A 13003-nucleotide genomic window follows, 5' to 3' on the forward strand; every position below is an offset into this window, starting at 1 on the left:
CATGGGTGAATTTGGTGGTGGGAAGCCCATGGGGATTACAACTGAGATGAAAAAAATTCACAGAAAGAAGAATGATGTAAAAAATAAATATATTAAACAAAAAAAAAATCAGCTTTAATATTTCTAATGTTCCAAATCCAAACATGTGAAATGGCTATATACGTCACTCTCCAACCCTTCAAAAATTATTTTCTCATGCTCAATATCCCCATTCTTCAGAGGAAAAAACTGATTGAAGAAATGAATTCATGTTATGTGTTGTATATAAATATAATTTTATATTAAGGTCTCAAGTTCCCAGTATTTATTTCCCTATCCCTTCCTGGTCAGTCAGAAAGACAATGACTCCAATGATATACTCCAGAAGCCAAAACCAAAGATTCATGTGAAAATGTGTTGACAAACAGCCCTCATCAGGGGTGTCCTTTCCCAGGAAAATTTGACCTTTGCTAAGGATAGAATAATGTTCCCCAAAATTTCCATATGCAGAAGATCTAAAAGCAGTAAGTCTATAGTTTGATTATAGGTGCTTTAGGAGTTAATTAACATAAAGTGAGGTCATAAGGGTAAAGCTGTGATCTGATAAGACTCATCACATAAGGACACAAAAAGAAGGTGGCTGCCTACAAACCAGAAGAAAGCTCTCACTAGGAGCCAAATCTTGCCAGGACCTTGATCTTGGATTTTGTATGAGAAAATAAATTTCTATTACTTAAGCCAACCAGATTTTATATTTTGTTATAGAAATCTAAGACAACATTCACCTATGATTTTCTCAGGAAGAAAGAGAGCAAAAGGGAAGGAAGCACAGTGGACTACGGTGGAGGTCTATGGGTGATGATATTGATGGTGAGTGCACTATATCTTGGTAGGTGTTTAATGTTATTTCAATTAAAAATAAATTAATTAACAGTTAAAAAAAAAAGAAAGAAAGATGAGTCTATTATGAAACTGGAGCAGTCCTGGGAGAACCTGGGCTATTTTAGAATGTGTCCCAATCAGAAAGCAGTCTTTTATTAAATCCAGTATCTCTCATTCTCGCTCGCTCTCACTTCTCACTCTCTCTCACACACACACATCATATACATCCTCAAAGTAACTCTATTATATTGACATTACTTCCCCTAGTCTATTGATTTATGAAATTGAATATATGGTAGAATGAACCAGTGGATCCAAGATTCAGAGTTAGTCCTTTCAACTAGTAAGCTAAACTGAATTTCTCTTTTAGAGTGTTTCAGAGTCTCTTGCTCCCTATGCCTTCAAACAAATCAGAGCAGATGGACCTCAGCCTCCTGTCAAATCCAGGTAAGTCCATTTTAATTACATGTTAGTCAATGGGCGAAGGTAAGCTTCTCAAATCACAGTAGATAACAAGTTTCCAACCCAACAACTATGTTTTCTGTCTTTCAACATTCACTACCAACATAAACATTTCAACGTACTGCAGGGAAATATACAAGGAGCCAGCATGGGAAAATTAATTCTAATATGTTACATCTGAAATCAGTCACCAAAACATTCTTTTCATCTCTTTCCCTTTTTTTTTCATTCTTTATCATCAAGCACCAGAATATCATATATCACACTACAGAAACATCCAATCATCATTTTTGCTGACAGAAAGAAACACCTCCAAAGCACAATATCCCATACACACTAAATGCAACTCAACATGACTTAATATTTCAGGATGTTCCTTGCTGGCTCTCAGTAAACCAACTGTCATGGCACCACCCATTTTGTCCTGAAGCAACACTTCAGGGATAGAAACTTAAAATAATCTAGTTAATGCAAAATATGTCTTCTGCCCCTAACTGAGACTATTCTGAAATTGTGCCAAAATAGCTATTAGTGATGATTAAAAGCGCAAGGTGCCTGTGACATGATTCTCTCTGGAACAATGAAAAAAGTACCTTTCCATCCTGAGCTCATCAAGGCTAATGAAAGGTCAGTAGAGCCCAGGAAGGCATGGACTAAAGAACCAAGAGAGGGACAACTCAAGAACATTTCTCTTGATTAATTCATCTTCACATGTGGTATGGGAAAGTCAAGCTGAGTATTTTATTTTTCATGCTGTTTTCTTGATGAGGAGTTAGAAATAAAGCAAAGCAAAACTCTAATGTCATCTCATTCTAAAGTAGTCAGTTCAAGTACCTGTACTTTAATGAAAGGGATCTTAAATTCACTCACATGTGGGTAATAACCTCTAGAAATCAAGTTGATCCAAGATAACGCTGCCTTGACTTTTCCTGGGAGAATCCTAGATAATCCATAATTATAGGATTATAACTAAAAGATGGATAGGAGGGGGCCTCCCTAGTGGCACAGGGGTTAAAGTTAGCTCTATCAAGTTATCACCAGTTACTGTAGCATGAGTTCAATTCCCTGCCAGGGAACTAACCCACATAGTGGGGCAGACCTCTCCTGTCTCACCTGTTGCTCCCCTCAGCAATGTTTTTCAGTAGATATAACTTTTCTACTGCCTACTCCTCACTCTGTCTCTGATGAGTCCTCTCACCCCAGCCCCTCAACACTGGCCTATATGCCAGTTCTTCTATGCATAAATAAAAAATGAAAAAATAAATATAAAATATAAGTAGGATATTATATCTTCATACATGTTTGTTTGGGACTTGAATCCACCTTCAAATATGAAATCTGGGTTTGTATTCCCAGAATAGTAATCTAGTTCCAGGGCCTGGACTGATTGTTTTCTCACATAATACTTAAGAATGAAGTTAAGAAAAGTATGGCTATAGAAGGAACATACCTTGATGCACTAAAGGCCATATATGACAAATCCATGGCCAATGTCATACTTAATGGTGAAAAACTGTCATGGCTTTACCTTTAGAATCAGAAACAAGATAGACATGTCCACTTGCACCATTGCTACTAAATATAGTGTTAGAACTTGTAATAAGTTCAATTATTCAAAGAAAGTACCAAAAAGGTATCTAACTTAGAAAAGAAAAAATAAAACTATCACTCTTTCCAAGTGGCATAATATACACAGAAAATCCCTAAGATTCCAATAAAAAGCTAATATTTCAGGTTACAAAATATACAAAATAAGATATGTTTCTGGGTGAATTGGTAGTGGGAATTTTGCGGGGAAATCATATATTGTACAAAAATGAAAGATGATGAAATGAATATCTTTCAAAATTTTTTAAATTAAATAAAGTACCATAGCTGCATGGTTTTGGTGTGAAAAAAAAAAAAAACAAAACACCAAAACATAAAAATAAGCTCTGTTTCTAAACACATACAAAAAGAAATTAGCAGAAAGAGAAATCTGACAAATAATCCCCATTTACAATTGCATCAAAAAGAATTAATTACCTTGGAATAAAATAGAGAATCCTAAGAAAATCCATGGAAAAGTATGACAGTATACCAGTTCAGTCAGTAGCAGTATACAAAATCAACACACAATTGCCTTCCTATATGTACTCAACCAGCATGAAGAAGAAAAAATTAAGAAAATCATACTGCTTACAATTGTACCAAAATAATTAAATACTGAGGAAAGCCTAACAAAAGAGAAGAAGGACGTACACAAGGAAAACTAAAAGAAATGGAAATCACAAAGAAATGAAAAGATATTCCCTGCTCATGGATTGGGAGAATCAAAATTAACAAAAGCTCCATCTCACCCAAAGCAATTTATAAATTCAATGCAATTCCAATAAAAAAAGTCAATGACATTCTTCAAGGAAATGGAATGGCTATTGCTGAAATTTGTAAGCAATCATAAAGACCCCAAATAGCTTAAGATCTCCTGATTAAAAAGGAGAAGACTGAGAGAATCACAATGCCATAATAATTAAAACAGCATGGTACTGGAACAAAAATAGACATATAAACCATGGGATAGAAATGAACACCCAGAAATAAAGCCATATGTACAATAAACTAGTCTGACAAAGGAACAAAGACTATACACTGGAACAAGAAAAGTCTTCAATAAGTGGTGCTGGGAAAACAGAACTGCCACATGCAACAGAATGAAATTAAACTATCTGACACCATGCACAAAAAATCCACTCAATATGGATTTAAAAAAAAAAAAACTTAGATTTAAGGCCTGAAGTCATAAAATATCTAGAAGAAAATTTAGGCAAAACATCCCATGACATAAACTTTACAAACACTTTGATAAGTCATTTCCAGAAGCTAAGGAGAATATACACAACTGAGACTATATCGAACTAAATAGTTTATAAAAAGAAAGAAGCAAAATTGTCTCTATTCATAGATGACCTAATGACCTAATAAGTTATATAGAAAATCCAATAGGAACTACAAATACCTGCTTAGAAAATATTAAGTGATTATAATAAGATGCAGGATTGTGCTTAATATACAAAAATTAGTTGTACTATATATACATTAGCAACAATCAGAAAGTGAAATAAAAGAGCAATACTATTTACAACATTAAAAATATGAAACAGGCCCTCCCTGGTGGCGCAGCGGGTTAAAAGCACAGCACTGAGAATCTGAAGCCACTTCCGCATGAGTTCGATTCCCGCCTGCCGCCTGCCCCTGAGGAGACCACATGGCGAGCCAGACCTCTCCTGACCCGCCCGCTGCTCCCCTCAGCAGTATACTTAGTCCATCTGCCTGTTCTGCTCCCCACTCTGTCTCTGGTGAATCCTCTCACTCTCCGCATCTCTGGCCTGTACCCCAGTTCTGTACAAATAAATAAATAAATCTTAAAAAATATATATATGAAACAAAACCCTAAAAACTCCATTAAAAAAACTAATCAAAACAACCAGGTTAGTAAGGTAGCAGGATATAAAGTCAACACATAAAAGTCAGTAGCCTTCCTATACACAAACAACCAATCAGAAGAAGTAGAAATTTAAAAATTCCCTTTACAATTGAAACCAAAAAAAAATTCAAATACATGGGAAGAAACTTAACAAAAGAGGTATAGACCTCTTTACAAAAGAGTAATTTTAAAGTAAAGAATATCTAAGTGCATGGGTCAGAAAACTCAATCATGATACGATTTCAAAACAAATTAGAAATATAAAATCCCCAAGTCCGGCACTCCCTTTTGGCACAGTGGGTTAAAGCACAGCACTAAGAAGCTAAAGCCACTTCCGCATGAGTTCAATCCCTGTCTGCCCCAGAGGTGATCCACATGGCATGGCAGACCTCTCCTGGCCCGCCTGCTGCTCCCCTCAGCAGTGTACTTCATTAACCCGCCTGTTCTGCTCCCCACTCTGTCTCTGGTGAATCCTCTCACTCTCCGCATCTCTGGCCTGTACCCCAGTTCTGTATGCACAGATAAATAAATCTTTTTTTTAAAGATTTATTTATTTATTCATATAGAACTGGGGTACAGGCCAGAGATGCGGAGGGTGAGAGGATTCACCAGAGACAGAACAGGGAGCAGAAGGCAGATCATCAAAGTACACTGCTGAGGGGAGCAGTGGGTGGGTCAGAAGAGGTCTGCCTCACCATTTGGATCTCCTCAGGGCAGGTGGGAATCTAACTCATGCAGAAGTGTCTTAAGCTTCTTAGTGCTGTACTTTAACCCACTGCGCCACCAGGGAGGGCCCTAAATAAATATTTAAAAAAAAAAATTAAAATCCCCAAATCTTCCAGCCAGTAGTTTCAGATAAAATGGCGAGCTGGTTCTAAAACTTTTACATAAATGTGAAAGACATTAAATAATCAAAACAATGCCAAAGAAAGAAAACAAAGTTGTATGAGTGCCACTAGTATAAATCTATAGTTATCAAGACAGTGGAGTATTGGCATCAAAATAAATTTATCATACAAAATAATGGCATGTCTAGAAAAATACCCAGAAATATGGACTTTTCATTTTTGATAAATGTGCAAAAGTAATTCAGTAGAAAAAGGAAATCTTTTTAACAAATTGTGCAGGGAATGGGGGGGAAATACTATTCCAAAAGGAAAATAAAACAAACTTTAAGCTACAACTCACATTTTTTTTTAATTTACAAGAAAAAGATTATAGACCTAACATGATTTGTAACTAAAATGAAAATATATAGACCAAAACATAAGAGAAAAAATCTTTGTAATCTTTCATTAAGCAAAGATTTATATGACAACAAGAATAGTCCATATAAAGAAAAATTTGATAAAGTGAGTTTCATTGAAATTAAAACTTTGTTCACTGAAAGCAGTGTTACAGTAATGGAAGAAAATTGTTTCAAAATGCATATCCATTACAGAATTGTCATTCAAAATAGTTTTGAATTCAAAACTCATTAATAAAAAACATTAATTTTTTTATAAAGATTTATTTATGCATACAGAACTGGGGTACAGGCCAGAGGTGCAGGGGCGATGAAAGGATTCACCAGAGACAGAACAGGGAGCAGAACAGGCAGATCAATGAAGCACACTGCTGAGGGGAGAAGCAAGCAGGTCAGGAGAGGTCTGCCACACCATGTGGTCACCTCCTGGGGCAGGGATCCAACTTGTGCTGAAGTGGCTTTAGCTTCTTAGTGCTGTGCTTTAAACCCATTGTGCCACCAGGGAGTACCAAAAAAAATTCAATTTTTAATTAGCTAACGATTTAAAAAGAAATGTCTTCAAAGAAGATAATATGAGTGGTATGTAAGCACATAAGAATATGATCAATATCACTGGTCTTTAAGAAAATGATGCAAAATGGTGCAGCAACTATGAGAAGTAAAGAACAGAACTGCCATATGTTCTGGAATTCCATGTTTGGGTATTTATCCAAAAATAATTGAAATCAGGATTTGAAAGATATATTAGCACACACATATTCATTGTGTACTATTTCCATTACTCAAGATATAGAAATAATCCTAAATGTCCCTAAGCAGATGAAGAAAAAATGTAATATATACATAAAGTGCAACATCATTCAGTCTTCAAAAAGAAGGAAATCATGTAATTTGCACAATATGGATGAATCTTGAGGATATAATGCTAAATGAAATAAACCTTTCATCCTTCCTTTTTTATAAGCTCCCACTTCCACTTCTTCTTTTCCTTTCTATGTTCAAACCCTCATCCCAGACACAGTGTGATTGAGATTTTGTTTGGGATGTAGGTCAAATAATTGGCTGAAGTGCTAGCACCACCTGACCCAATTCTGTCATAATACTTTCAAAGGTAGCCAGTTGAACAGAGAAGAGCATTGCTTGATAGTCAGGGCTTCTTTTCATTCCATTATTACTCTTCACTCCCTATGTGACTTCAGGTACAAAAGCATCTTCCTTTTCTAACATATTAAGGATCATTTCCTCTAACAAGACTTTTAAAAAATAAAACTAATGTTGAAGTTTTCTAAAATAAAGTTTAGGGCTTTACTAGTCTAAAGTAAAAGGAATAATCTATAACTGGAATGGTGAAGGGTGGAAGGCATCTAAAACACAAGGTGATATAACAATTTCAATGAAAGAAGTATGTGGTAAGGAAAGAGAAGAGGAAGGAAAGATACAAAAAGAAATCAAGCAATTATTGTCAATTTGACTTTCTCCATGTTTCAAGAACTTCAGAAAGCATGGTTCAGGTTTGTAGAGAGTTTATATATAAAAATATGAGATATAGAAAGTTCAAGAGGATGGTTATATGGTGAAAGGCTCAGGGAATCAGCCTGAAGGAAATACTTGCAGTGAAAATGTGGAACTAGTGTGTGAGTCATTATCAATGTAAATCAAGTCATGTCATACAGTTTTAAATATCTTGAAGTGGTTTACACATGAAAAAAAAAAGGATATAATGTATTCAGTGCCTACTCTGTGTCCAGCATTATACAATGGTTCAGAAACATGGTGGTGAACAGAAATCTGCATGTTACCCTATTAATGTTCTCTAATGACGGCTACCCACTTTGGTAAGTACCTCAAAATTGTAATGTTCACAATATTAGGGAGGGCCTTAACTGACTAGGACCTATGCAAACACACATACATTATTAGGGAAAATGTATACAAAGGTATTTTCTCCCCTTTTCTGAGCTTTGTAGTTGCTGATACTTTGTAGAACATTAAAAATTATTTGGGGCTCTCCCTGGTGGCACAACAGGGTAAAGCACTGCAGTATGAAGCACTCCCAAGCCATTGCAGAAAGAGTTCAATCCCCTCCAGGGAGCTGACCCACATGGCATGGCAGACTTCTCCTGGTCCCCCCACTGGAACCCTGAGCAATGTATTTCAGTAGATCTGCCTGTTCTGCTCCCCTCAGCAGTTTATTTCAGCAGATCTGCCTGTTCTACTCTCCAGTCTATCTGGTGAATCTTCTCACTCACTACACCTTTGGCCTGTACCCTAGTTCTGTAAGCATAAATAAATCTTTTTAATTATTTTTTGCAGAATAGTCAGTTCTTATTGGTCTTGAAATCAGTTCCTATTGTTATAAATTCATTTGTGTATATCCCCAGCAGGATTGCATACACATACACATGTGCACACATATACACACATACACACACAGACAACTTCCCAGGTTCTGTAAGCTTTCTGGCATTAGAATTTTCAAGTGGCACAACCTCAGTTAGAATACAATCATAGACACTTTTGATTCTCTAATTATTTCAAAACAACATAGAAGCCAATTAAGTAGATGTTAAGGTAGAGAAAGGAATTACTGATAGCTCCTTGGAATTACTGATAGCTCCTTTGAATCTATAAATTCAACAAAGGATATCTTAATAATTTAAGTTGTTTACATACAGAACTGTCAGGATGAGCTATACAAAATTTAACAACTTTAATTCCTTTCCAACATAAAAGAAAAATATTTTTTCTGTGATCTACTATAGTGAAGAAAAAATACTCCCAATTCCCCACCTCCATTCATTACCCACCATCAACTGTAACTGTTGGAAAAGATGCAGTTGTTCAATTATTTGTCAGCCATTCCCACCTCTTGAGAGATTATGCATACCATTCCAGCAAATCAATTTATTTTACATTTTAGAGAGTATGTATCTTAGCACTATAGAGTTGTAATGGAAATCTCATAAGCAACATTCTCATAACACCTTTGGTAATCTTTATCATAATAAATTCATTAAGGGCAAGAGGTTAAAAAAAACTCTATTAACATATGCGCATGCTGGTTAACCATATTGATGTATGGCCAAATATTTATGCTTCAGACAAATGGTGCCATTGTATATTTCCAGAATAAACATCTAGGAAGGTAGAGAGGATTTCACTTCAATGTTGCCTTAAAAACCTCCAAAGTAGATTGATAACATGTAACTTCAGACTTTAAATTATGAATGGTTGTCATAGGTTAAAATAAAACATGAATTCTAGATGAAAGCTTACAGTGAAGTTGAATTTACAGGAAATGTTACAAAATTAAGAAAAAAGAAATGCAGCATCAATAATTCAACAACCTGGTAGATTAAATGTGCAAACTTCAACAGCAAGAAAAATCACACTCAGTTTCTGGCTTTTAGTGTTTTAAGAAAATAATTTCATTTAATTGGAAAGGAGAGCAAAAGATGTGTCTCTTAATGTTTTTTTTTCTTCTACTCAGCAATTAAATAGAACAAAAAATAAGAAACCATAAATTTACAAGAAAGGAAGAATGTCATGTTATATCTTAAGAGGACAGAGACTTTGTTAAAAGTCAGACAGAAAAAATTTAAAAATATAAAGTATTCTTATTTTCTACCCCCCCAAAATCCACTTTATTAGAGGTACAATTATTTTTTAGATCTTTAGAGAATAGTGTATTCTCTAAATGTATATAGGAAATGGTCAGCAAGTATAAAAATTAAATATATTAAATGCAAAAATAACACTACTGAAAATTCTGGTTCAAGAAGATATAGAAAAAAACCTGGGGCTCTCCATGGTGGCATAGTGGGTTAAAGCACCACATTATGAAGCACTCTGAAGCCACTGCAGCATGAGTTCTATCTCCCACCAGGGAGTTGACTCACATGGCGTGGCAGACCTCTACTGATCCGCCCGCTGCTTCCCTCAGCAGTGTACTTTGTCAGTCTGTCTGTTCTGTTCCCATTCTGTCTCTGGTGAATCCTCTCACCACCCCTGCATTCTGGCCTATACCCTAGTTCTGTAAGCATAAATAAATCTTTAAAGAGAAAAGAAAAAAACCTGAATTTATCTCCTCATAGAAGTCACAACAAATCTACAACTACATATGAAATAATTTACATGGAAGAAAACCTGAGAGCCAGATAATTAGAGCTGTATATCTAGAATTGAGGGACAATGAGAAATATGACCAGAAGAATCCAAAAACTATAGGGAACAGAGAACCTGGTCTTAAGTGGCCTACATACAGACCCACCTACCACAGAACTCAGCACAAATCATAGGTGCCCAAATCATAGAGGAAATCTCACTGCCATCTTCAGCACCTTGCTGAGAGACAGAAAACTTTAGAGATGAGCCCTGAGTTTAAAAAAAAAAAAAAAAAAAACACTGGTAAGCATCATTGTGGCAGCCTTCCATAACCTCCTAATACCAGCACTGTTGGGCACCATTGTAATACTTTTCCCCAATCTACTAGAGCCATGGGCAAGCCCCACTTTACATACCCATGATATAGCAGTACCAGCTCTACACTTTAAAGCCCACCATAACTCTATGCCTGAGAAGCATATTTACAATTTCATACCAGGCTCTCAATTGCCATGGGTCAGGCTGACAAAGTCCCCATGCCAGGCAGACATACAACAGGCATGCATGCCACACCACAAACCATATTACCAGGGTGGGTGAGTAGCTCTATCCACCTGCTAAGCAACAGCAATGGTCCCATGTTGAGCAGTGGCCAGTTCAGCAAAGTGGAAGGTTACAAAATCAAACAGAAAAATCAGTTGACTTCCTATATGTAAACAATGGCCTAGAAGAGGAAGAACTATATACAAAAAATGAAATTCCTAGGAGAAAAGAAAGGACATGAAGAACCTATACAAAGAAAACTATAACTCATTGAAATAGAAAACACAAAGAAATTCTATTGCCTGATCATGAACTGGAAGAACTAGCATCATCAAAGTAGCCATAATACCAAAAGCAATATGTAGATTCAATGCAATCCCTAACAAATTTCCAATTTCATCATTCAAGGAAATAGAGAAACATACTGAAATGTTTATGGATCCATGAAAGATCCATGATTTCCAAATGATCATGACAAAAAAAGAGAAATAGCAGCATCATACGTCCAGACTTCAAACTACACTACACAGCTATCATAATCAAAACAGTATGGTACTAGAGTAAAGGCAGACATGCAGACCAATGGGATAGAATTGAGATCACAACTCACACATATATGGACAGTTAACCTGTGACAAAGGAGTAAAAAATGTACACTAGACTAAGGAAGGCCTCTTCAATAAAAGGTCTTTGGAAAACTGGAGTGCCACAGTCAAAAGAATGAAACTAGACTGCTATCTCACACCATACACAAAAACTCATTCAAAATAGATAAAAGACTTGGATATAATAATCTAAACCATAAAGCATATAGGACAAACATCAGCAAAACACTCCATAACATAAGCTCCATAATGTTTTTTTTGGATCATGTCAACAGTAAAGAAAATAAAAAGAATATAAATAACTGGTACTACCTTAAACAAAAAGTTTTCACATTGCAAAAGTAACCATCACTAAAATAAAGACCCCCTAATGAATGGGAGAAGATATTTGTACATCTTATTTCTGAGGAGGCTTAATGCTGGTCTTCTTTATTAATTCTTTACTAATTTTAAAAAATGGCTCTTACCTGCAGATAATTGCAATGGCATGTCAGAGAATTACTACATATTGTAATTTTAATATATTTGATGATGTTTTATATATATATATATATTTATAAGGAATACAGGAGATTCTGTTATCAGATCTTCATATATATATATTTATAAGGAGTACAGGAGATTCTGTTATCAGATCTTCATACACACACACACACACACACATATTAATAAACAAAGCTTTGGGCCCTCCCTGGTGGCCCAGCAGGTTAAAGCACAGCACTGAGACGCTAAAGCCACTTCCCCCACGAGTTCCATCCCTGCCTGCCCCGGAGGTGACCACATGGCGTAGCAGACCTCTCCTCACCCATCCGCTGCTCCCCTCAGCAGTGTACTTCGTAGATCTGTTCTGCTCCCCACTCTGTCTATGGTGAAGCCTCGCGCAGCCCCTGAGCCTCTGGCCTGTACCCCAGTTCTGTATGCACAAAAAAATAAATCTTTAAAAAAAAAAAAAAAACAAAGCTTTGGGATTTATTACCAGGAAATCCCATTCATTCAAAGAAGTCTTACTCTTTTTTAATTTTCCAAAACTAACTCAATCAAAACCTGTTCATTCAAAACAATGCTATCTGCTGAGATAAAAGAATAGCAGTTCTGGGCTCTCCCTGGTGGCGCAATGGATTAAAGCACTGCATTATGAAGATCTCCTAAGCCACTGCAGCATGAGTTTGATCCCTGGCTAAGGAGCTGACCCACATGGCATGGCAGACCTCCTCTGACCCCCAACTTCTCCCCGCAGCAGTGTACTTTGTCAATCTGCCTGTTCTGCTCCCCACTCTGTCTCTGGTGAATCCTCTTTTGGCCTGTACCCCAGTTCTGTAAGCATAAATAAATAAATCTTTTTTAAAAAAATAGAATAGCAGTTCTGGAATTTGCTATCAAGTTCTGGCACCATAGTTTTTCTCCCATTCATATTTACAATTAAAAAAATAATTGTAGTGAACCCAAAATAATATTGTAACCATCACATTTTAACTTGTTATGTTTCCATGTGTACAACCTATTATTCCTCTTGTCTTTCTGTAGATAGCAGAGAGAGCAGGGCCATTTCTCCATCTCACTTAGCCCATCTAGATGGCTCTGTGTTGTGTTGAGGATTGCAGGAGGTTCTGTGATCAGACCTTCTTATGTAAGAAGCACTGTTTATTAATGGGGCAGTCGCTGTCCTTTCTGATTCTCCTTGGGGACATTTCAGTGCTGTCTTTGTGCCTAAAGGCATTT

This window comes from Condylura cristata, unplaced genomic scaffold (genome assembly GCF_000260355.1).
Source record: "Condylura cristata isolate star-nosed mole 26May11 unplaced genomic scaffold, ConCri1.0 scaffold00020, whole genome shotgun sequence".
Lineage (NCBI taxonomy): Eukaryota > Metazoa > Chordata > Mammalia > Eulipotyphla > Talpidae > Condylura > Condylura cristata.